At 37.5% G+C, this 27,494-nt stretch overlaps 1 protein-coding gene and 1 long non-coding RNA gene across 3 annotated transcripts in view; one reads left to right on the plus strand and one right to left on the minus strand.

The window, feature by feature from the left end:
* Nucleotides 1–1,669, minus strand: part of naaladl2 (N-acetylated alpha-linked acidic dipeptidase like 2) — a 416,483-nt gene extending 414,814 nt beyond the window's left edge. Inside the window, exon 1 of the mRNA XM_017304561.2 lies at nt 72–1,669. The gene's annotated coding sequence lies outside the window, so the exon portion shown is untranslated. The remainder of the gene's footprint in view (nt 1–71) is intronic.
* Nucleotides 1–27,494, plus strand: part of LOC103464028 (uncharacterized) — a 30,810-nt gene extending 3,316 nt beyond the window's left edge. The window contains exons 2-3 of one of the 2 annotated variants that reach the window (XR_014087379.1): nt 14,430–14,485; nt 17,165–27,494. This is a non-coding gene — a long non-coding RNA (uncharacterized LOC103464028). The remainder of the gene's footprint in view (nt 1–14,429; nt 14,486–17,164) is intronic. The other variant, XR_533577.3, reaches the window with a different exon arrangement.

Below are 27,494 nucleotides of genomic sequence, written 5' to 3' on the forward strand. Positions count from 1 at the left end.
GTCCGAGAGGAGTGAAATCAAGTCTGACATTTTTCATTTATTTGTAAATGCCTCCTTGGCGGCACACTCACTCGAAGCGACAGTTGGGCTTTTACCAAGTTAAGGGGAGATGATGGTAGAATAGAGGGATCCTGACAGAGGTTGTAATGAGATGCCGCATTAGGGCCGCTCTCTCATCCACTCTCCCCTCTCTCGCCCAGGAGCACGCCCTTCACTTCTAATCTGCCACCCCGACCATTTGGAGATGGTTAACCCCGCGAAAAACTACACTAACCCTCTTTGGTGCTCTGATAAAACATTCTTTCTGGGTTTATTTTGTCGAAGAGACTTTGATGCTTACAAATGCTTTTGTCAAAGGGATTTTAGAGCTCTCAGAGCCTCGGGAGGGTTCGGGGAAAGAATGGCGAAATGCATCACCTGCTCAAAATATGAACAGGTGAAAAGGATGGAGCTAACGGCGGGGAACTGGAGTAAAAAATACCAAGTTAGTGAACAGTGAGCATAAAGCAGACCTACTGTGACCTCTGGGAAACATCAAGTCATATTCTTCATCATGTACACTTTTACTAATTCTTAGCAACATAAAATAAACCAAACCAAATATTTGTTAAACAAAAGAAATGTAACACATTTTTATATGTAAACAGATCTGTTAAAAACTTACATTGTATTTCCATGTTCCTGCAAAGTAAGTTTTGACATAAACATAAAGAAGCAGTTATTTAAACGGTTGCCCTAGACATGCTAAACTTACTGTAGCTCACAGCTAATTCAGTATTTAATGCTTCAAATCAGAATCAGTGTTCAGTTTTTAGGAAACTCCAAGCCCATGTGTGGTGTTTTCTTTATTTAAAACATTTAACTTGCCAAGAGGATCCAAGTCTGCAGAAAAAGTCCAGAAAACTTCTGACTCAGTGAGAACAATGTTGTCACTTCAGCTTCTCTCCAGGTAAACAGCGGTTAGCATAAACGACAAATAACTTTCTGATGCCATCCAGTTGTTCAAGTCCTAAGCCTATTCAAATTTCAACATTTTTTAATTTTGTCCTGAAAATTAAAACACCAAAGAACAAATCTGCTTTGTCTCCTAAAACTGACTCAACTTTCATTTAAACTGCTTTATGTTTGGTATCATTTTGTAAATTCATTTTATCGGTTTATATTTGTTGCTGTTAATGAATGGTTTAATGTAATGTAAGCATAGAATGGTCCAATTAAAGTATATTGCAGGTGCGACCAGTACCTTCAACACCAAGGCTTGGTAAAATACTACAGTAATAATGCAGCCTAATGAACAGAATGGAAGAATATAAAATACAGTGGCATTACTCTGACTTTACTAATGTTCGATTTTGAAAATCAAGGGTTAACATTAAAATACATTATTGTTACTTTACCTTAGAATGACAGAAAAAAATGTGAAAGCACAAAGGACTGTTTATTATGCTGGACACACGAGCCTGCAGCAGACAGGAAAATCAGAATTCAATACTGAAAACATATTTATATCAAATTCACAAAATATCCCCAGTTTCATTTCATTTCCTAGACTTTATTGATATAGCACTTTTCAGCAACAAGACAATTCAAAGTGCTTCAAATGAGGAAAACAAGAGCACAGTGCATAGCATAAAAGTATAAAAAGTTGAGCTTCACGCTAAAATAAATGATGTTCCAGTTAATACTCTAAATAAAAGCGGAACTCACAACAACTTTGTTAAAGTTGATTTCAAACAACTCAGGGTTTCAGCATTTCCTCGGTGTATAGCTATATATATATATATATATATATATATATATATATATATATATATATATATATATATATATATATATATATATATATATATATATATATATATATATATATATATATATATATATATATATGGTGGGGCTGATAAATCTACACAAACCCACTTCTGTATCATAACCATTAACAGAGTTTATGCATAAGTGCAATTTCCACATCAAGTGCTGCATTAGAAAAATTCATTTGTTCACTAATTCATTCACTTCATTTCACCTCACTCTTTTTATACAATCAAGGACTTTCCCTGGACAACAAAGACATTCAGTATAATTTTAGTCCTTTTAAAATCAGCTCACCTACATATGTTGAGGAAAAGAAGAACCATTAAAGTAGTGAATTAGGTTGTGATTGAGTAGGCAGTTAGAACGGAGCGGTGGATTTAACTTTGGTCATAATTGCTCCTGAAGTATGTCATCATCCTTGTTTAAATTTGAATACATAAAACTGTTGCTTAAAAAGCCTTCCCACTTAGTTTGCAGAAAAAGAAACAGTGCACCTGTTTTTCTACCTTGAAATTAATGAAATAGAAAAAAACCCTCGTTTTGTGGTGTGGTTCTGCTCTCCTCAGACTGTAGCAGGTTTGTTCTCTGCCGTCCATGTCTGTGCATCACTGAAACCCCCTCTCTGCTGTAATCCGGTGGTATAGCCCTGGTTGTTGTGAAGGCTGGTTTTGCCTTTGATATGCCATTCAGCATATCTCCGGGTCAGTTTGTCCCTCGCTCTGTTCCTATCATTTTCAGACTCATATTGCTGTTTCATAACTTCCTACTTCCATTTTGTCCATGTGGAGAGAAACGTACATGTGGACATAAACCATTCTACACCAGGTTTTGTTGTCATATTTACATTTGAAGGTTCTCACAAATAACAGAGATAATTAATCTTAGAAATGTTCAAACATACTGAATATACATTCCCCTTCAGTACAAAGTGACTCACTGTTGGCCCAATGGTGGCTTGATGCTGCCGTCCAGCTGTTTCTTGTACTTCATCCCTTCTTTTGCTTTTGGGAATTATCGACTCCAGATCAAATATTATACACATTCCAGTTTTCATTTTGTACTCATGTACTTAAATAATTGAAGTTTAGTATAGTCATAAGAATGCTCAAAACTCATGTGTAATTTGATCTAGTTGAATATTTTTAAGTTCTTATCCGTTAGGGCCGGTTGACAAGTTACAACCTGTAATCACACTAAAATTACTCCCAGCATGCTCCTGCCTTTACTCTGGACACACAATGAAATGTCATAAGTGTAGGATATGAGTGGTGCTCGTACAAATTATTGGATAGTCAGAGAGAAACATGCCACAGACGATTGCTTGAATTTCTCCACACAACTGTGTAAAATGTAAAGACCAGCTAACATGAAGGCATATTGTCATAAGTCAACACTAATAAATTATTGAATAAAGAGACATACAAGCTAAACAACAAAGATATTTAATATCTTAATTCTGTTATTTAAGTTCTTCAACCATCAAATTGGTGCAAAGTTCTATTCAATTTGTTCATTTTTTAAGAGTTTCAGGAGCTCCTGATTATTCATGGAACTTCTTTAGAAAAGTGGACTGTGGACACTGACAATAGCATTAGAGACGTCTGTGCTGATGCTATATTTTTAGCATTGAGATGCTATTTTAGGTTTGAATATCTTCACTGATAGGCTAACTCATTCTAGCACAAACTGAACACAACAGTAGTCTTTTCCAGATACTACAGACATTTTTGCCTCCAAAAATATGAATTATTGTGATAACGTTAAATATTGGAAACTCTTGGTGTCGCACCCTAATCATGTAATAGACTCTAAACGTTTCCTTTGACTAAAGTCTCTCAGTCTGGGTCAGCACGACACAATGATGACCATAAGACAGGCATGGGCATGAACATCATGTCCATGGCACCCCCACCTCCACACAGAGGGGAAGACATCATTATTGAAGAAGCTGGTTTTTCACAGAGTTCTGTAGACAAGCTTATTAACAGGAAATTGAGTGGAAGGAAGAAATGTGGTAGGAAAAGGTGCACCAGCAACAGGGAGAACTGCAAGCTTGAGAGAACAGTCAAGCAAAATGTTTTCAGTCTGGGTTTGGGTCAGTCACATTTCTGCTGCAGATGAGTTTCTCATGTCAGTCCACTCCTGAACCAGACTGCAGTGTTTCTCAGTGGTTCACTATCCTCTCTCACATGAAAGGAAAGTTCACATTTTATTTGGAATTTCAGGTCCCAGAACCCAGTCAGGGATGATTCAGGGTGTCATGACTTTCCAGCAGGACTTGGCAGCTGCCTACACTGCCAAAGTCACCAAAAGCTGGTGTGATTACCATCGTGTTACTGTGCTTGATTGGCCAGCCAACTTTCTTGACCTTTAACCCCAAAGAGAATCTATGGGACTCTCCTAAGAGAAGCTGATCTCCTCCACAACTCGGTGAAGTGCCCTCTAAGCTGTCCTCCCAGACTGAGTGTGTGTGCCATGGACTGGGCAGCATGTGAACAATGAGTTATGTACTTCATTAAGCTGAAGTCATTTCCCTCCCAGATATCATGTCGCCTTCGAGCCTCTCAGTAATCCATCCCAGCCGCCATCAGCTAAAATTAGCTCAGTGAAGTGGAGTGCTACACCTCGTCAGGACGCTGCAGGTAGGGCCGTCTGGCTCTACAAGGTGTCATTAAAATAGAAGCTTTTAGATTCAAATTATTGTTGGTGCTGGAGATACAATCTGTAGGTTTTCAGTGGCAACCTCTTCATCATCCTAAACTAATATTATCCAAGCATTGCACTGCGATAATTACTGAAATCATAACCATGAGTTCAGGTCTCAGAAGGTGTCTATCCCTATGACAGCTTGTTTTTTGGTAGACTTTCATTAAATACTTGCTTCTCTTGCTAATACACCTTGAAATATCTACTTCAAAAGTAGATATTTGTGAGGGAAAATACTTTAATGGACAATAACTGTCTTGGCAGTTCAAGTAGAAATGGAATGAATAGACATATCTGTTCCATTTTTAATTTACAGCAGTTCCCATAACCAACTCAATCATAGCTTTATTGAAAAACAAAACAAAAAAAAGTTTAAATATTTTAGTTAAATTGATTTTTCCTTCCTTCTTTCCTGGTCTACTTGACACAGTCCTTAAACAGCAAATATGACATAAACCGCAAAGGAGTTTCAAACTGGGAATTTGTTTTCCAGAAACCCTGTAGAAGGTAGTCTACAAATAATTAATGGTTTCACTGAAAGAACAGAACAGTTTTGGGGTTTTACAATTTGGTTTTAAATCTCTTCACTGAACAGAATCTGCTCTTTTGAAAGTTTTTAAATTTACGGCAGTGTTGCCCAGACATTTTTGAGATTTACATTCAAATACACGCCTAGAGGAACATTACATTTTGTTAGAACTCATGTCATCCAAGGGGTGACGCTGTGGGCCTCAGCCTGCAGACTGAGACAGTCTCATGTCTGTCCTGACATGCCAACAGCTCAGTCATCATATTCTACAGCAACATGTCCTGGGTGACACCATCAGTTGTTGGCAGCCTCTGCTTATCGTCTCATTTGCTTTTGCCTCTCCTTTTTAAATCTCTGTCTGGTTAGAAAGTTGGCCACAGTGACATGGAATCAGATATGAAAAATGGCCTTTGGAAGCTCCACTGAGCCCCTCCCCATGTGGTCGGGCCCCTGGCTGAGGGGTCAGAGTGGATGCTGAACCCAAGTTAGGAAATCATTGTCAAGCTTTTTTTTTTTTTCTTCCTTTTACATTTGAGGCAACTGGCCAACGTGAAGCCAAACTTTAATCAAGCCTTTTTCACTACTCGCCTTGATCACTGCACCAGACTTTAGAAAGGACTCGGTGATTCCTGTGTTTCTCGGCTTTAGAAGGTACAGACTGCTCCTTTTAACTGACGCAACAAAAATGACCACATTTCTGCAGCTTTAGCCTCCCTTCACAGGCTGCCTACATGTTCAGGTTCATTTAAAAAAAAAATGTATTTCCTTTTAAAGTTCTTAAAAACCCCGCCCCGTCTGCCCTGTAGCTGCTACATCCCTACACACCCTTTGTTCCCCTCAGTAAGCTGATCAGCTGCTCTTCACATCAGCCCAGTGCTTTTGCTGCACCAGCTCTGAAGTGAGGAGGAATTTCTCCCTGTACATCAGCCTCTTCCCTGCCTCTCTCTTTTTAAAACATCTCTTCTCCCCAACCTTAGCCACCATCTAAGATGTTGGCTTTTGAATGGTTTTTATTCCAACCTTTTATTTTTTGTGTCTTGACTGCTCGTAGGGTTGTTTTTGTTTCAATACAAGCCTATCTTATTTATTTTTAAGTCCTTTTAATTCTATTATTTCTTTATTACTGTATCATGTAATTTTTCATTGTTTTGTGTATGGCATGTTGGTTTGTGGGTGTTTACAGTGTTTTATAAATAAAGCTGCTAGCTTGTCACCACTGGTGTAAATTCCCATTTTGTATGTATTATTTCGGTGTCTCATCCGTTGGTTTCATCCTTAAAGATGATGATCATTGGTATTTTGATCATTTGTTAGCGGGATAAAAATATGCAGGTTTTCTGCGCAGAGTGCTGGAAATTAAAGGAGCAAAAGAATCACTGGCACAAAATCAAAAATCTTTTGTACAGAACATTAAGTTCATACTGAGATTACTGTAAAATGGTTTAGCCCTGATTAGGTGAAGGGTGAGGATATATTTAACTAATTGTTAATTTTCCTCTCAGCCTATTGAGAGGATCTGAATGGCAGAAAAAGCTCCAACCTTCTTTGATTCCCAGGAACCAACACAGTCAAACTCTGGGCCTGTTTTCATTCCAACACCAGGACAGTGAAACGCAAATGTTTCATTGTGTTTCAGTCTCTCATTTACACGGTAACAACAACTTGGCTGTTACCATGACAACAGGCTCCAGAGTGAAACACAATGCAAGGCAAGTCCATGTAAACAGTGATGTCAGTCATTTTGCCCTTACACCACCAGGCTCAGTTTTCACCGGGACACATCACAACAACGGCTCCATGTCTGCTGCTGCACCACTTCAGATTATTTGGCAAGTTAAAGCAAAATCTGCTTTGTGGAATGTTTATGCCATCAGCAAATCAGATTACATGCCCCAGATGTTGTGTAAAGGTTACGAAAACAGACTTCTGCATTGGAAAGTTCACAAAGTGTTACTGCCTCCTACAGACCTGGCTTGTGCACTACATCATTTTCAGTGCCATTTGCGTTTTCATCCCACTGTTGTGGAAAAATTTTTTTTTTCTTCTGATCAACAGAAAACTATTTTGGAAACTTTGGTGATGTGAATGAATGTCACGGTCACTACAGCCGCAGCAAGGAGTCCGAGTAGACGGCACCAAGGCCCTGCAGAAACCCCCACACTTTGCTGACTTACAATTAATCATAGTTCATGAAAAGCAACATGCAAAAGAACTGACAGAAAAACAATCTGACTTTTGAAGAACATATACTCGGATTCTTTTTTCATGTGTGTGTTATATGCACAAAACTTGCAGGATATTTGACCCTTTTAAGGATTAAGAATATTTTATTTCACTCTAAATTCCATGCATTCAGCCATTGTCTGTTCCTGGTTTTTCTTAACCGGTCGTGGGGTAACTGGTGCCTGTCCTTAACGCAGAACAATAGAGAGACAAAAATGGGACAAAATTGGAATCGACAGATGGTAGAATGGGCTGCACAGTGGCGAAGTTGATAGAGCTGCTGCCTTGCAGCAAGAAGGTTTTGGGTTCGATTCCCAGCCCTGGTCTTTCTGCATGGAGTTTGCATGTTCTCCCTGTGCATGCGTGGGTTTTCTCCGGGTACTCCGGTTTCCTCCCACAATCCAAAGACATGACTGTCAGGTTAATTGGCCTCTCCAAATTGTCCCTAGGTGTGTGTGAGTGTGTGTATGTGCATGGTTGTGTGTCCTGTCTGTCTCTGTGTTGCCCTGCGACAGACTGGCGACCTGTCCAGGGTGTACCCCGCCCCTCACCCGGAACGTTAGCTGGAGATAGGCACCAGCAACCCTCCTGACCCCAGTGACGGGCAAAGGTGTAAAGAAAATGGATGGAGATTGTAGAATGTGGAAGTTCAGAAAACTGTAATCAGAGCATGTCTTAAAGTTAGTAAGTATATTATCAAGTTTTGGATCTAACAACAGGCTAGTTTGATTTGCCAATTTTAAGTCAAGATGAAGTTTTTTTTACTGCCTACAACAAATAGGAACAACAAAATGAAATCAGCATAAAGAGTAGAGTAACTACAGTAAGAATGCAGTTTGGTTTATTTTCTAAATGTGACAGTAATTTTTTTTCTTGCTGTTTCGTACTAATACAAAAACAGTCTGAAGTAAAGATAAGAAAAACTGTCAAAACAATGACACCGACATTTAGCAGTATAACTTTAGGTCTGTATGTCACTGTATGTCATAAAGGTCTGCTTTATTTCAAAGTATAACTTGCTGCTCACATGGATTAAAAAGGATATTTGAACTTTAGCTTGTGGGCATAAATTGTTCACTCAAACCAACTGGGCTCAGTTTGAGAAGAGAGAGAGCATCAGGACCACTAGTGGAGTGTAAAATGTAGATTATACCCCTGTGAAGTGGCTGTCCATCAGAACCTGAGCTCTTCCAGGCAATATGCCAATTAGGACATTACCATACAGACTGCCACTGAAATTATACCTACATCAAGGCTGAAAAGAAATCTTTTCAAAAAGCTGGCAGATGTGGTAACTGTCAGACTCCCAGATGTCTCAGTCAGAGCAGCTGAATAAAAATAACTTTAAAATAGCCTATAACCATGCATGAAGTTGCTCACCTTGTATGATGATGGGTAGCTATTTTTATAAGCACTTTGACATCTTGACTTCCAGTGTAATTCTCACAGTTTAACAAAGTGGATGAAAAAGGCAACAAGCAGTGAGATTCTTGTATATCAGTTTATGTTATGAAATGGTGTAAGAAAAACATTTGTAAGTTATTGTCATTCACAACTCATGATATATAGCATAATGAGTTGTGAATGACAAAGATTAAGGTTTAGTCAGCACATTACCAGCGTTTAAAACCCCTTAAATACTATCTACATGATCTCATTCACCCAAGAAAGAGCCCAATCTGAGCAAACTTTAGTTTTACCGCTTTAGCTTCTTGTATCTGTCCGCCAGTCTCTGACATGGTCTGAACCAGGTTTGCCTCCCACTTTCAGCTGGGAGATGTCTGAGGATTCCTGATTTATGTGTCCCATTTCAAGTGACTCCATATTATCCAGATCTAGACTTTGACTCAACCCAGAAGTCCTTAGCTAGTTCTTGGTAGATTTACCAGCAAGTTTTGGCTTGGTGCAGTTTTTTAACAAATTGTCTCACATTTTTCTTCAGGTAGCCTCAGCAGAATTCATCATAAATGCTCTGGGACTAACGTGCCACAGGTGTCGGATTACAAGTTGCGTATGACTGGGTCGATGTGTGCATAACTGTTTCATTTTTAAGTGTATTTTCATGATTTATGAGTAGCGCTTTTACATCAAGTTGTCATATTCTACTTATCAGTCTAATTATTATGATTCAGAAACAAATAAAATATACTTACAATTAGTTATTTTAATCAAGGGACAGGTGATTTCAAAGGAACTGGAAGAATTAGTTTAATTAGTTTAACTGGAAGAATTGTTATGCAGTTATACTGATAGAGGAATGAAATTGTCCCGTTACAGGGTTGAATTTAAAGCAACCTAAGCAGCAAAGAAATTCATATTAATGTTTGGGATTTCATACATAAGGTGGGGAGACATGTTTTCTTGGAGGTTAAAAGAGTCCTTCAATAGATGCAGTGCTCAAAAACTAAATTTTTTGTGGTATATTTTAAAGTAACCATAGACCCCAAAAGGCACCGAATTTTTGTTTTGTTTTTTTTAGCTATCAGCTAGCTTTAGCTTTGACATGGATTTTTCACTCTGCATAGAATTTGTTACTGTAGGTTAACATGATAGTGTAGCTATGATTATAACATTAGTATTTCAGCTAGCTTTAGCATTTTAGCTAATTTGAGCTTTTTGGGGGTTTTTTCCCCCTCAGTAACATACTTCAGTAACATACTCCAGTATGTTACTGAAGGTCACCATGTTAGTCCTAGATATGTTATAATTTGTATTTTAGCTAGCGTTAGCTTTTTAGCTCATCTTACCTTATAAGCTGCTATGACTGGACAGTATAGGTTTGAAAACGGTATTCTGCAGTGATTTCTAATAGCCTTTGGGTGGCTTTTATGCATTAACTGAAATGTTTCCCTCCTCTTCAGCAGGTTTGTGCATTTTTGACTGTTTTTTACATTTCTGCAAGTTTTCTGCAATTGGCTTCAAATTATTCTGCAATTTTCATCAAAAACATTCAGCTTTACAACATTCACACTACATTTTAACAAGAAATGCATTTTTCTTCTAGTTGTGTTTTATATTTACCTGCATGCCTATCTGCTTCCAGTCAGGATTTATACAGTCTGACTTAAGTAACAACAACCTACCATAACATAAAATTAAAAAGACAAGCAATAATGTTTTTTTGCGGGTTTGTAAGAAAGAACTGCTGCTGCCAATTTTAAATTCCTCTCCATCACTGATGCCTGACGGGCGGTAATTTCTATTCTCTCAGTCCAGTGGAGCCTACTGAGCTGGAGATTATGAAGTGATGGTTTAGATTATTAAGCACCGACTTCATCCGGTTTTAAATCTCAAAAAAATATTTGAACATAAATAAAAACAGATGCATCTTATAAAACAACCAGGCAGTCGAGCTAAATCACCCTGTGCTTCAGTGAACTCACATTTTTTACTGTCACCGTTGAGTGAACATTTCCTCTAGTCAGTGTCAGCCTACATATCGATGGAATTCCTGTCTGACTAATGGCTGTAACAGAACTTGGAGTGAAAATCTTGGGTAGAACATTAATTTTCTAATTTCCCTGTCAGTCTCAATTTTGTCCTTCAGCCTGTCAATAAAGTTGCATTGATACTGCAAAAAGGCCATTTAACACATGGCAGTTGTTAACTGATTATTGACAAGAACTGCTTCTGTCTAAAGGGAACAAAGTCTCTACAGCTACTAGAGTTAGCTGTTGGTACTGCTGATTCAAGTTACTTTTATTTTTTGGACTTGTGTCAGAACAGGGATATTCTATTGAGTATTATTAATACTGTTATTGAAAGTGGCATTTTACTTACATATGGGTCTGCAGTGTTGACAGGCAGAGGGACAGTCAGTGACATCAGAGAGAGGAAGCTGTAGGGAACAGCAAGAGAGAAATGTTCTGATTGTGTAGCGGTCCATTTGGAACTCAAATGACACGTTCCACAGCAGAGGTGCATATCAATATCTGTATCGGTCTAGATATTGAAAGAAAAAAAAACAAAAAAAAGCACTACATCAAGTATCTGTGACAATGTGAACAATCCATAAGGACAGATCGATTCAGTCTAGTTCCATACTTTGTGCTCTGAGCACCATCATGGTTTATTATTTATGTTAGATTTACAGTTCCTAATTGCACTTTCAAACCATTTGGAAAAAAAAAAGGTTTGGTGCCGTTTATTTTTTATGTGTTTGACCAAGGTAGTCAGTTTATTCAGTTTCTTTTTTATTTATTTTGCATTTGCTGTTGGACTCCTAATTGCACTGACTGAACACATTTTAATTTGTTGTGTTGTTTTTAGCTTGTTTGAACAAGCTTGTGAAGCTGTTGGTACTGTACTGGAGCAGTTATCAAATCAATTTGTACACACACACACACACACACACACGCACGCGCGCGCTTGCGCACACACACGCACACACGCACACGCACACGCACGCACACACACGAGTCATGAGGTTTCTACTGGCAAAATACAGTTGATAACTTGGCGGAGCAACAGAAACTGAGACAGGTTTCAGTAGACCAGGGCACAGGTGAAAACAGGGCAGGGTAATCAGGCAGGCTCAGGTGGGTGGAATAAGGCTGATTAGTGATGTGGTATGAAAACATGAGGGAAGAAAAAAGCAGACGATGCATGACCGGAACGTGAATCATAACATATTTATTGAAATGATAAATGAATCCCCAAAAATGTGGATGCATTTTTACAGAGCCTTTCATACATTTACCAACTTCAATGGAGTTACCTTGTGTGATTGAAAACAGCTGTTATATATTCCAACTATATTTGGGTGTTTGTCATTTTTCCCTCAGTGGTTGATGTTACAGTGTTTGCACTTTGGGTTCCATTGTTTTCTTTTTTGTCATTAGTCAAGGCATTTTAAGAAAAGTTAACAATTTTCCCAATTTTAGTTATAAGCTGAAAGTGCTGGGAAACCCTAAAGCTCCATATATTTTCATTCAAATATATGCATCTGTTGGGGCAGCAGCATCAGAACCAGGGAGATAAAAAGGCTCAACAGCCTCGTAAAGAAGGCTGGTTCTGTTTGGTTCTAATCAAGTTCTGTTCTGGGTATGACTGTGGAAACTCTGGAGATGATGATACAAAGAAGGATTTTTTATGAAATCAAGAGAAATGTGGAAAACCCTGACCATCCTCTTCATGAGACTCTCTTAGAAAAACAAAATGTGTTCAGTCAGAGGCTTCTTCACATTCCCTGTAATACAGACTGCTACAGGAGATATTTCCTGCCAATAGCCATCACCATCTACAATAACTCTTTCAAGAATTTGAATTAATAAGAATTACAACAACACTTAATATTTCTTTGCGATCAATAAAGTATCTTTGAATTTGTATTTGATGCAATGATACAGTTGATAATATCAAAGCTAACAATAAACTAACCAGCACCTCCCGACCCCACTAAGGAACAAGGGTGTACAGAAAATGGATGGATAGTTGGAACAATAAACTATTTAGAAGGAAGTCCACTTGTCAGGCTCTGTCTGAGGTGGTGAGGAGTGCAGTCCAGAAAGAAGGCATTTGACATTTAAATGCCATTATGTCAAAATAACTTTATATTTTATATTTTGTTTTTATTTCCAAGCCAATTTTTGGCACCTGTGGTATTTGTGTAACACCAGGAACTATTCGTTAATAGTTGCAAGAACAAGTCAATATATAGAGACGAAAATACACGCTCAGAAAGTCCTTAAAAGCTCTGGGGCCTCATGCATAAAAGAGTGAGCCGTTTTCACACTAAAACTTTGAAAAAAATTTAGAAAAGTGCGGCGCGCAAAAAATTCGGACGTATAAAGCCAGGCGCACGCGTGTGGCCGCGCACCTTTCCTTTGTACATCCCAATTTGCGGTAAATTCAATCCTCCTTCTGAATCCTTCCATTGGAGATGTTCTCCATCAGAACCAAAGCGCTCCACAATTGCGTGGCTCACCTTTATGCAGCTATTGATACGTGATTACACACCTTGATCACATAATCAAATCTGCTGATCCAACCCCGTTTTCTTTTTTCAGTGAGAATTAAATTACCCCACAAATGTATTCAATGTGCTTCGGTGCAAACTGAGGATGTATTATTTATATTCTAGTGAGGTTTTCGTATCCTTTTATTTTTGTTTCCTTTATTTTGTATGCATGTTACGTTATTATATGAAAATAAATGCGGTTCAGTTTCATCGTTTACATTTAAACAATAAAATATTAAAATCATGAAAGAAACATCGGGTTCAATGCGTCCTGGTCTAAATAACTGTATGTAGTCAGATTTCAGTGTTTTTAGGTGAGTTTTGATGCTTTGTAGTTTGACATTGTTCACAGAAAAAATTTGAGTAGCTGCTGCACATTTTCACGCCAGGGAAAATGTGTGCGTATATTTACGCAAACTTTGACGTAAAGTTAATTTTTATACATGCCGACTTGTGCGTAAAATATGGCGCATCAGGCCCCTGAAACGCTAATCTAAGAGGAGGAGCCCTCCGGGGCCTTGTGGCACCCTGTGGAGGCTGTCATGCAGCAGGGCTACCACTAGAGGGACGAATGCTCCGGCTTCCCAGAGCTGTAGTTCCTCCTTTGTCCTGCTGGAGCTGCAGCTAGACGCCCCGTGTTGGTGCTGGTCGTGCATGAATTTGCTCTGGCGAGTCTGCATGTTGGATTTATATCCTAACGTGACTGTAGGCTTATTTGATACTTGCATGTGTTTTTCTTTTATTTCTCTGTGTTAAACCCTTAAATAGGTTGGGGAGTGTGTAGAATGTGCTATGCTTCTCCTTCTGTGCCTTCTAAAAACTTAAAAAGTCCTCATATTTTTTAAAGTGCAGACAAAACGTACATTTTTTACAAACTACATATTCCTTTTGGAATCATTTCTGTTTGATTTCATTGTGTGTGGTTCATCATGAGTGTTAGCTGAACTAAAAGGTTCTTCAGGTTTGTGCAGCACTACCAACACTCTGAAATCTGGCAGTCCAGGTGAAAACAAATATTTATGAAATCCTGTCTGCATTAACAATCCATTCCTTCATGTTTTTAATATGACAAAACAACAACACTCTTTGACCATGTGTGACACTTTGCAGAACACCTCTAAACATTTTTATCCTCAAACATTGGAAATGGAAACATTATGTGCTTTTCTCACAAAATCTTTCTAAATTTCCTTTCAGGTCTGCAGGCACAAGAAGGACCTACTGAGGCCGTTTGAAGTTCCTCTTTACTTTAGGTACGACCAGAAGCTTTGTCTGCACACCGTGTTGCAAAAATTGGTTCATTTAATTATTCCTGCTTCTTGTTGAATAGATCACCATGAAGTTATCAGCTTTATCTTAGATTTCAGAATAAAGAAAGCTTATTACATACAATATGCACACAGCACTTCAGATTTTCTACAGAATTTTCAAAAAATTGTCAATTTTCTTCCACAGTCATACCAAACTGTGTAACAGTTGGTTCTCAATGAACTACACTGAAGCTGCAGTATGTAAGTTTTATTAAAAATATATATTTTTTTACATATCTGTTGAAACTGTTGCTATGGTATGAGATTGATAAATGGTAAAAAAAATCCAGCTCCTCTACCTTCACCCATTGCTGATTAGAAACAACCAATCAGGGTCAGGAGGCAGGTCTTAGGGGTGTCAGTCATGCAACGTTGATTTTCCTCCTGGCCCTGATTGGTTGATTTTGGTTGGGAGCGGTTCATTTCTTCAGACAGCAGTAGTCACTGAGAAGAAGATGGAGGAGATCAATCTTTTCAGAGATCATCTGTCTCATAAACTGCTACAACATGACAGTTTTAACAAATTTGTCAAAACCTGATTTTTTATGAGTTACATACTGCAGCTTTAAAGTTAATGTTTTTAACGTGGCAACAGACCACGAGGTAAAAATTCACAGTAGCAGCTGTAAAAAAGTAATTTATTAGTTCAGTTTTCCTGTACATACACAGCAAATCCAGGAGGCCCAGATTAACACTGTCAGATTTGATTTCAAAACTTTTAAAGTGTCTATATGGGTCCACACCAGAAAGTGTTAATTTGACTCATTTTGGAGTGTTAACTCTTATAAAGTGTCAAATATCAAATCTGCTGGAGATAATAATTTAACACGTACTAACACTAATTCAGTGTCAGATCTTAATATTAACTCTCACAGAGTACTTCTTTAACTTCTTAAGAGTTATTTGTAATTAATATTAAATAGGTACTTAATTGTTTTGAACTTTTAAAATATCTTTGGAAAATAAACATTTAATAGAGGCAATGATTTTCTCAAATGCATTTATTTCAAAATGTGCACCATAATTACAAAACATATTACAACATGGAATAATGTGCATGTTTCACATGTCACTTTTATTCACATATTGCTTATTAAAAGGTCTGACATATCAGCTGTGCAATACAAACTGCAGTATGCTTAATACTTCAATACAATATGCATGAAATTGTTCAAAGTACAAGGTGGAGAAAGTAAAGCAAGCAGTTCATGTAATATTATAGAGTACATATTCTTTTAACAGGTAGATTACTGTATATTACATTACATAACAGACCAACCTGATATTCAGATCCATCATTTCTTATCCAGTTTATGTTTCTGTTGGTAAGAGACATTTCCTCTCTGACTCCACCAAAGAGATGTCCACTCACTAACAGATTGTCTTCGGTTTGTTGTTCTGTTCGTGACGTTTGGCTGGAGACACCAACATGCTCCTCTACTGCATCGGATAGTCTTCAGTCTCTGAGTAGGACAGCCAGTGTCTGTCTCTGGATCATAACAAACAAAAAACATAACAATGAGAAATGGAACGAAGGAATACATTTTTACTACAACTCTAACAACAAGTCTAAATTACAGAATTACAGAAATGTAGAGTTTCAGAGATATCAACACTTACTTAATCATGTTTGGATCTTGAATCTTTGAAGAATCCATGGAGGGATCGGGAGGGAGAGGTTAGGCTGACGACTGGCGATTCATCGGCAACCAAACTGGTTCTAATACAAAAAGGCAATAAAAGGATTAAAACATGCTGCAAAACGTATAAGAAGACACAACAGTGGGAATAATGTTCTCATCGTGAAAAAGCCTTTTATATTTTTCAAAGGATCGATCAGAAAGGTTGATAAATCTGACCAATATGCATGTAAACGTTCAATATCATGAAAAAACACACTCCAGATTATTATGGATTTGTTCAAATTAGCCAATAATTTGATTAAATGTTCACTGGCTCGATTTTTTTCAACACTTATACTCCGCTAACATTCGGCATGCTAAGCTAAAAATGCTAACACCGAGCCGTGTGGCCAACGTGACGTCTATCATACAGGTTGAGCTCAACTCAAAATAATAGTTATAAACCATCTCAGAAAAAAATGACTTATCAAGCGCAGTAAACACCTCAGACAGGTGGAAAGTAAATAGTCCTGAAATGACTTGGCTGCTGTCGCTTCGCTTCGGTGGGAATCTGTGATTCTGGGGCGGAGTCAGTGAATTAACTCCTTCAGTGTTAGAGCCGCTGGTGGAGTTCAGAGTTAAGAAGTCAAGAGTTATTGATTCTATTTTAACAGCTCTAGATTAGGAAACACTTTGTTTTAACACTGGATTTTAACTACCAATAGTATCCACTGCAGAGTTACATAAACAGAATGTGACTCTATAAGTGTAAAATTAACTCTGCTTTTGCACAAAGTCTACTAACACCAAAACATTTAACACTTTTGAATTTGCTGTGTACTGTGATTTTTCCATATATTTTGTGACATTTAAATATTTCACATCATTGAATGTATTCTGATAGATAAAAACAGCCTGATTCAATTAAGGTCGAGGTCATTATCAAATGATTTGCTGTAGGACCTGGCTGATGTATGCTATGACAAATTCTTCTGTTCAGCAGGAAATCCTGAAGGACAATGTGAGGCCATGAGACTAAAGCATAAGGACTTTGCTGTGCACTAGGAGATGAGCAGCTTTGACTCAACAGGAGAAAAATGAAGGAGTGGGAGGAGCCTAACTGAGATGCTGTGAGACATATACGTGCTCTTCATGTGTGAAACCTACCAATGTTGCTGAATTTAAACAATTTTGTGAAGAACAGAAGGATGAAACTTATTCACAGCCTATTGAAAGCTTGATGTCAGTTACTATAGCCAAAGGTTGCAGTAACCAAATAGAGTCTAAAATGATGATTACTTTTTTATATCAGCTCAGGTTGTGTGGATGGCTATTTTCATTTAATAAGAAATTATTTGAAAACTGCATTTTATGTTTACTTTGGTTATCTTTGCTTTATAACACACTTAGTTTGTTGATTGGAAACATTAATTGTGGCAAAAGGTCCCATTCATGACATCCCACAGATGATAGAAAATCATTCATATTTTCATGTTAAAGACGTGATTGTTAATGCAATAATTTCATGATCATTACAAATAATATAAGGAAATAAGATGTTTTCATTTATTTTTTAAAGCTGATTACATGTATTTGATACATAAATCTTGAAAAAAAAATGTACATGTAGACATATAAGGTGAGATGGTGGTAGGTGTTCGTTCGCCCCACAATTGGCAGGTTGCTGGTTCCATCTCTGTTCCACCCGGCTCCTCTAGTGTCTGGCAGCCCCAGGGCAGCTGTGGCTACTATCCAGTACCTCACCACCATGTGAGTGTATGGGTGAATGACTGTAATATAAAGCATTGTGAGGTCCTCTGGACTTGATGAAGCAATACTTATATAAGTCATTTATACAAAGCCATTTACCATAACTTTTATTGAATTGTGGCACTTTTAGTTCACCATAATTCATGCAGCCCAAGCTGTTCATTGTTCATTGCAACACATTTAAGGTAGCTATTGTTCTACACCTAATAAGGTCTCTCTTTATTTATTTGTCTTGCGTTTCCATAAAAGCGGCTCGTTTTGCTGCAAGCAGCTCCACAATATATCAAAACGTGGTTCGTTCTTATCTGTCTCATAATAAACTCTTATGACGTGGTGAGAGTTTTAACAAATATGTAAAAAACATATTCTATAAAATAAGTTACGTTCAGCAGATTTAAGTTATGTGATCTGTCCCAGATAGAATTAAATATTTTTTTGGCCTAACATTTGCATTTGGTAGATTCACATTGTTTTGGTTTAAACATAAGATTGACAGTTGAGTTTAACAAAATAAAACAGATACCTAAAGAATGTCTAATACAAATACGGTCAATGTATTTCTAAAATACATTGACCGTCTAAGATTATTTGCCTCTGAAAAACAATCAGAGGCAAATAATCAAACGTAAACTTGTAAGATTTGCTCAGAAACTCTCGACAGTGAAACTTGAACTTGAAGCGACTATGTAAAGGTGAGTGTCCCTTCAATGAGCATTTCAATTTTAATTATGTGTCAAGCAGACACTGAACATGTTCCCATTCCTCATGGTGTCTGTCAGCACCCAGGGGCCGACCCCCTGCTGGAGGACCTCATTAGATTAGGCTCCCCAGGAGAGCTTCATCCTCAGCAGAATGCAACATTTCCATCTTCCATATCAAAGTACTTCTTTTCTGTTTTCCATCCCCTGACCTCATCCAACTTATTTGTTTCCACGACATTACGTCATAATGTAGTTCGCATTTTTGGTAATAACATAATCTAACAGCATGATGTATATGATGCATACTTATATGCAAATTCAAAAAACTCCGTCAGTCACATTTTTCAACCTGAATTGTTCAGACTGTATCAGTGCAGACCTTCATTAGCGTACCTGGTACAAATTGTTTATGTTTCCAAAGTATTACTAAAGACCGTCACAGATCTAATGAGGACCTTATCTATAAACAGGGCAAGATTAAATACTAGCATTCCTTCAAAGTGCCACAGTATCCTACTCAATCAGTGGCAGCCAAACATTTCTCATTAATTGGATCTCTAAATATTGAAACGAGTCCTTAAATGTTGATCTGTAATCCTTCTTACAATGATCCCAAATCGACGTCTTAAAGACAGCAAGGAGGCCATGTTTTATGCCCCTCTGAATTTAAATCAATTAAGCAAAGAATGGAGAAGCTAAATGACCTGTGTATAGTACATTCGATAAGCCTATAATTACTGCCCACCGATCTTCTGCGCAGTATATTGGCCCATGAATAGGATAAAGGTCAGGATGTAACATTGTGCATCGACTTGGTTTTTACACTAATGGACGTCAATACAGAGTGTGTACTGCCCCTAAATGGCAAAGCAATTTAATTATTTGTCATAAAAATATACTCATAATGGAGAACCATTATTATGTTAAGTCATATTGATCAATCTTTAAGTAGATTATTACCACCTAGTTGTGTATTTCTTTTCACTAACAACTCTGCAATGATTAATAAAGTTATTTAATGAGGTATGAATTTGCACAGCAGCATTTACAATAACACTAGATAAAAAAAATAAATAAAACAACTTAACAGTGAAACTAGGGAAATTTGCACATAGTATATAAACATTAAGGTTGACCTGAAAGACTTTCTTTTCAGAAAAAATCCTTTCATAGATGAATATTTTGAATATTTGAAATACCTGTTGCAAAGAAAACATTAATTATGTATTTATCTATTGAAAAACTAAAATCCAACTCTTAATTTCGACTGATGACAGTCTAAAAACAGGCTGGGACGTTCTGCAGGTATTCTAAAATGATTTTTGTCTTTTTACCAAGTCGCCACGCAGAGTTTAGGAAATAATCACAGACGCCATCTGAAGCGCTCTGCATGTTAGCCTCATCACATCACATGCTGTAAAGGGGGCACACCGCCAGATGTCCTGTGAGCACAACACAGAGCTAAGTTTAAAATTTAACCTCTAAAAGAAATTGTGAATGATTTAACAAATTTATGCATAGTTCCAATATCCTGTCACTGGGTCACTAAAAGATGTGTCATTTTTTTTCTGGAACTTCTATATTCTTGTGCAAATCAACATTTTTTTTGTTCACTCGGTAAAGGTTTGGAGAAATGTGAAGTAATGTTTTTGTTAATGTTCACTAATTCCAAATAAAAGTCATCTCACTTTGGAAAACAGATGAAATTTTAATTTGGTTTTAAGCCATGAATGTCATGTAACTCATTGAAAAATACACTTTTATCACCTCATGCCTGTATTTCTGTAACTCTCATTTGATTGAAATTAGCCTTTAGTTCAGTTACCAAGATGTTAAAGTGGTACTAGCAAACGAGAGCACTAGGTCCACGTTTAGCTTAAACCTGTTCAGTTAAACCCATTTTAAAAATCTCATAATCTTCTTACCCGTTCTTATTTGTCTGAACTGCTTCTCCTTTACTTGCCTCATGGGTCCTGAATCAGCTGACCTTTGACCCAAAGACATTTTATAAATCCAGAGGAGACTTTTGAGCTTTTCACTCCCAAAATGTGAGAAGAGCTGCAGCTGCAGGCTCCATCTGTTGATGCTCCATTTCTTGATCTTTTCTCCATGGTTGTAATCCAGTGTGAGTTTATCATCAGTCTGCTAATCTTTTATCCTTTGTTTGTACTTGTTATACGTTCAGTTTTCTGCAGCTCCTGTGTGGTAACAGGAATAGGTTTTATAGACCTATTCTCTATGTTTGGTCAGCTGTTTTGTTTTTGCTGAAGTGCATCAAAAATAAAGCAGGATGGAATAGTTTTATGAATAAGATGTATCTTACAGGTTAACGTAAACCTCTAAAATTCCCTAAGCTTATATTCAGACATTTATTTTCATCACGATCCAACTGGACGTCTCTTCTTGCATTGCAGAATAATATATTTACTCATTTAAGACAATTGTGAAAAAAAATTAGCTGCAGAATTCTGGAAAAAAGGGAATAAAATATCCCCAAAATATATTTGACAGTCAAAGTGAAATACTCTGTTCTCCTTATTTTCTCAGTTTTTGTGGTTTCCATCTTTCTAACTATTAGCTGTTCTTCCTCTGCCCTGCACAGACCTAAAATGTATCATCAGTCTGTTTCAATTCAGTAACTCCATTTGAAAGATTTAGAGGTTGTTTGTTTGCCGCAGGAAGCAGTTGCTCCTCATTTCCATTCCACTTCTCACTCTGCAGCTTACTTCAGAGCAACTTATCGGCTTTTCTGCCGTGATTGACAGCTCAGAGACACCTTGCGATGACTTCTCTGCCTCTGTCATGTTTCGTCTCTCTCTATCTTCTCTCCTCTTCCTTTTGATGCGCTTTGTCTCTCCAGCATACATGTAGGCCTTTCTTTAACCTCCCCAGGGACCTCTCTGTCCCCTAGCCTTTGGAAGCTCAAGGAGAACAGTCAATAAAATAAACTGGCTGGATAAGGAAATATATATTTATATATTTTCTGTTTCTCTTTATACTTTCCGCCTCCTTCAGGTCTGCTGCAAAGATGCACAGCTGGAGCCCAGGCTGATTGACAGCTCCGGGGCCTATTTTGTCAACTCTTTATAAGCAATCATCTCCTGTGACTACTTCTCTGGAGACAGACACACTTTGAAAGCATCAGACCACCACCTTCTTTAAAAGGATCAATTGTTTTAAGTGGCCAAGTGCCTTGAAGCGTTGCTTGTACGTTGGAACAGTTCTAAAGCAGGAAAATACAAGTACTTCTGTAAGTCTGAAGCCCGGCTCTGGATTGTTAGGAACTATGCTGCTGAAGCTTCTGACACATCTGCTTTAGAACTTACTGCAATGTTTTATTCCTGGCAATCTAAGATTAGGCTTTTTATGTGGATTGAATCGGTTTTTCTCCTTGATACATTTTATGAGGGCTACTAAAAAATTTGTTCTAAAAATGTTTGGTATGTGTATAGAACTTTATTTAAACTGAACTTGGGCAAAGTGTATTGTGTTAGAAGAATTATGGGCAGCCAGGCTGAGTGTTGTTTATTTGAAATAGGGTTTTTTTTATACTCCAGTGACAGTAAAGATGGATTAAGCTAGGTTTATAGCTTACACTTAAGTTATGCACTGTGCATTTTGTTTTAGCCTTGTGCATCATTGCCTAGTTCAGAACTAGACAATAAACCTTTTGTCCCCCAGCTACCTCTAGAGAATGGCACCAATGTAAAGTTAAGCAGATATAAGAAATGGACTGATGGATGTTTTGGTCTGTCACAAACTCTCAAAATAATACATTGATGTTTAAAGTAATGTGAGAAAAGGTGAAAAATGTTTGGAAAATTCCAGATCCTTTTTAAATTTTTCTTCAGCTAATCCATGTCAATCACTCAACATGAACCAGTCAGTTCTTAAAGGGAGTTAAGCCACATAATAAAACTTTCTGAACTCTATATCACAATATGAATGGAAGAGATGCATTATGTTCCAGATGATTCCAGGCTCTGACTAACAGCTCTTATTGGAGCAGAAATGCAATTTCATGTCTTTCAAATGGTAAAAGATGTTCAGTGTGTTTTGCCGATGTATTTTATTGCCTTTCATTTTACAAACGGCATCCCTGACATTTCTATGCTAAGCCAGATAAAAGCAGCATTCATTTCTTCAGCATTGAAACATTTGAATTCAAACAGATTTTAATATTGTTGCAAGTTCAAAAACATCACTTCTTTCCTTTCAGCCATAAAGGGGATTTAAAAAGAAATAACTGCCTGGAACATCAGGGTCAACCTGTAACTTTGACAGTCGAAGGAATCTGAGCCTTCACATAATATTTAGAAGCTCAAATGCAACATCTGCTTGCTGTTCTGGATCTCTTCAAGGAATAAATAGTTTTTTCACCAAATGTAATATGAAACAAAAAATCATTTTGAACAACAAAAGTATGTGCAAATATAGACAAAGCAGACTCAAGAGGGAATTTCACAGTAGTGACTCACAACTTAAGAGCTCGTTTACAAAGCACTGACGGTCATTGCTTCAGAATTTCCAACCTTGATACTTATTTTATTTATTTGACTTAGAGCTCTATTTGTTTGACTCTGTGATGGGAGACAATTTATAGCGACATAAGAGGCTGGATCACCTGCAAAAGAATTAAGTGTGTGCTTTAGTTTTGTTGCGCCAATATCCACTGCATCATGCAGGTCCGCCTCAGGATTAATGTTTTCATTTTAGCCCTAGACAAAGCTCTATCGACGTTGCTTAAGCACACTCTAAATATGAGATGTCCACTGTGGAACATTAAATGTTCCAGTGAGCAATTGATCTTTGCTTGGGGTCAAAAGCAGCAAGGATTTGAAGTTAAAGTAAAATATCTGCCTCACTAAGTCAAATGAAATGGCGAGGCTAAACTGATTGTCCACAACCTGTGGGCTTGGTAGTTACAATTCAGGAATTGATGAATTGGTATTGCTGAGGACAGATAATGATTTATATTTTAAAACCCTACTATTGGCCAGAGGTGTACTTTCTTTTTTTTTGTTTTTACTAAACCTGCAAATAAATCAAAGTTGATTATGTATTCAATAAATAGCGGAAAAAGCACACAAACACGTGAAATAAGCACACACAACTTCTCTCCGAGATGTAAATGTAACAAAAAGAATTTCCAGTTAAGCTACTTTAATCAACAAAAAAAAGAAGCAAATAACACTCAACTACTAAGTAAGTATCCATCCATCCATCCATCCATCCATCCATCCATCCATCCATCCATCCATCCATCCATCCATCCATCCATCCATCCATCCATCCATCCATCCATCCATCCATCCATCCATCCATCCATCCATCCATCCATCCATCCATCCATTTTCTTCCGCTTATCCGGGGTCGGGTCGCAGGGGCAGCAGCTTCAGAAGGGAGAGAATAATGAAACTGATACACTCCCAAAAGGCGAAACGGTAAAAACATGCAATAAAGAATAAATTGAATAAAATTATGCAATATTTAGTATGAACTGCGTATGTTGATAAAGCAGATTTCTTTAAGAGGAATTTGGAAATGAGGCCAGGTGATTTTTCAACTAATAAATCAAAACACACAAAAACACCAACATATGAACTCAGAGAATAATATATAGTAATATTACAGTCTAGTCTGAATCTGATGCTGAGAGAAGATTTGTGTTGAAGCATTTTGAAAAAGAGATAAAATTAGAACAGGGATATAATGCAAAGCAGAATTAATGATTTATTTATTTCTATTTCATTGAACATGTCAAGTTACAATTAAGATGACAGCAATATAAAACATTATTTTGTGAAAGTAATGTTTTATTGAATAATTTGCACAATTAACAATAAATATCCTTTGGATATGTTTTATCTCTCACCACAGTGATGGATCTAATTTTGTATTTTTGGATACCAAAACAGCAGATTTACATCATGTTGCCCCTCAAGACACGGTGGCTTAAACAGACATAGCTCTAGAAGCAATAGCTTCAGTGAATCACTATAGTATTTTACTGTTTTAAACTATCTCTTTTTAGTCTGACATATACTGTATGTACCATAAATAATATTATTTGTTTAGGGCAACAATTTCCTAGGGCTGACCATAACACAGACAGAGGGAAAGCTATTTGGGAAACAGTTCAATCAATAATAACTTACCTTAGCTACTGTTTAGCTTTTGAGAAAACCCAAACTTATCACATTTTAAGGATGATTTGTTGCAGCTCAGTGAGCGGCTGAATCAGACAATGCCTGTTTTTGGGCAATCTATAATTCAAAGGTTCCTTTTGCAGAATTATGAATAAGACAGGATCAACGTTTGCTCCTTTGAACCGAATATTGACACTGGGAACAATAACAATAGTCTGAAGTTACTCTAGGCAACAGACTGCAATTTTATGCAGTAGGACGTCCCCTCCAAGGTAGCAGGGAGGACCTCTCTAAAGCAAGAGCCGCCACAGGTGATACTGCTAACATGATGATGTCACATATTCACACAAACTCCCCCTATTCCTGCTAGAACTGAAAGTGGCTTGATGCAGTGCATTGTGGGATTCTTAGGTCTTATACCAGTCTCTTTGTTTCAGTAGGTCTGTCCTTCATGGCTGGAGGTAAAAGTTACACATTCTCACACTGAAAAAGCTTCATCTTGAATGCATTTATTACATGGGGAATTCTAAACATTAAGAAAGAATTATTTGTTCCACACTGTTGATTTTTTTCCTCATGAAATAGACCTAAAACAAAGACAGGCAGCAAGTTTTAAAATGAAAAGCACTTTCAGAAACAAACTGAGTCCAAACTAGCTTGAATGAATTTATGTCTATGGCAGTAAAGAACCAAAGTCTTACAAATAGAGCATGAGAAACCCTGTGAAACCAGCAACATGATGAGAAACAACAGGAGCATTTGTCAATAAACTACTTATTTTTGTCCAAGTGCAGCTGGCACAAACTTAATGTTGCATTACTGCCACCATCTTTGAGGACCAAGATACACCTAAAATGGGGCAGCTTAAACAAGCCAAGATACACACTCAAATACACTAAAAAATAAAAAAGCCATTTGCAGATCTCCTATTTCCTGCAGAAATGCTCTTTCATTTGCTTTAAGAAGCATAAGAGTTCTCTGACAAGCAAACCTCTCTAAAGAGTGAGATTTCCTCTACACAAAGCTCCTCATCTCTCTTCTCATCCTCTCTCTGGATCTTTTCTGTTTCTTACAACTATTAAGGATTTGTTCCATTGATTCCTCCTGCTGCCATTTCATCCATAAGCCTGTCTGGTGTGTCCCCATTATTTTTTTATGTTTTGTTCAACCAGTGCATGCTCCAATCTCGACATGAAAAGTGCTATTTTGCTCTGCTATTCTTCCCCCAGGGGCGGATCTACTGGGGAGGCATGGGGTGGCAGTTGCCACCCCAAATGAGAGCCTTGCCACCCCTGTTGCCAGCCCAGCTGGCGACTATGAATTCAACAAATAGTTATGGGAAATCGGACATTAAGCGCAGAAATCTCTTTTTTCCAACAACATTGAATGCGACACAACGTAACCTGACACCTACTGCTGAGAAGCGGGAAGTGCAGAGAAGGACAGAGCGCGAGGCAGCAGCATTGATGGATATATTACTGGACTGGACATTACGTGACTTATCTTGCGCCACAGCTGCGCCATTGCTGTCCATTGAGTCAACATTATGGGTGGTCAGAAAATACCACAGTCATGAAAAGAATCTGAAAAATGGACGCAATATTTAGCGGTTAATTCAACCCTATGAATTAGGTAACAAGGGCTTCAGATTTAACAGGTGAGGAAAAAGTTTTAACTTAAAGAAAACATTGAACAAGTGAGCAGTGGGTCAGGTATTCTAGCCTAACTGTTGCTGGCCTTCTATTGACTTTGATAACCTTAACATGTGCTGCGCAGTTCGGTGTGTTTTGGTTCTATTAACACTAAAACAGGTCAACCCGCCCACCAAGTCATCAAGAGCAGGTGTTTAAATAGGACTTAAAATAAAGAGGAGAAAACTGATGTTTGATAAATTCTCCGTGATACAAATCTATAAACAATTTTGTTTCTGTTAGTTCTGTCAAGATGCAAGAAGGATCAAATTTATCTTATATTGGTCAATCGTTTTATTTTAAATATGCTGTAGGAGCCGTAGTTTGATGATTAGCTCAGTTTTTGTGGCTTGTTTAACTTTTAGGAATTGCAGCGGCTGCAGACAGTGCGCCACAATAAAGCTGATAAACAGGTGAAGAACCAAACACCACTTCTTCCTTTTCTCACTCTGTGTGACGGCTTTACACGACCTATTGCCATGGCAACCAACAGACAACAGCTCAACGAGCAGACAGAACAGAGATTACAGACCAGAGGAATCAACACCAAAAAACAAACATTTCCCACACAAAAAAGAAGCAAAAACACCAAAACAGAACATCCAGTCTGTTACATTATGCTGTCAGGCTTGATGTCTATATTGTCATTATTAATAAGTTTTCGCCTGAGCACAGCGGTGGTTGATTAGCTGATTTAATAGATAGGCTATATCTGATAACAAATGATGGCGCTACAAATAGTTTTGTGACAGATTTCTGCTCGTCCTGCATTGGGATGAAATGGTTTTCTGGACATAACTCAATGAATCACATAGCGACTTAATAGGTGCTGTCCAATCCAGTAATTCATATCAATTAGCAGGAGTATGAAAGACATAAAAATAATTAACTATACTATATTAAGAAATTATATTTAATCCTCAATGCTACATGAATGCAAGTTAAAACCTTTTGCAACAAGTAAATCAAGTAAATTAAGTCCAATGTTAGGTCTGTGTAAGCTAAACGTGAGAATGATA

This window comes from Poecilia reticulata, chromosome 4, assembly GCF_904066995.2.
Source record: "Poecilia reticulata chromosome 4, P_reticulata-male-v2, whole genome shotgun sequence".
Classification (NCBI taxonomy): domain Eukaryota; kingdom Metazoa; phylum Chordata; class Actinopteri; order Cyprinodontiformes; family Poeciliidae; genus Poecilia; species Poecilia reticulata.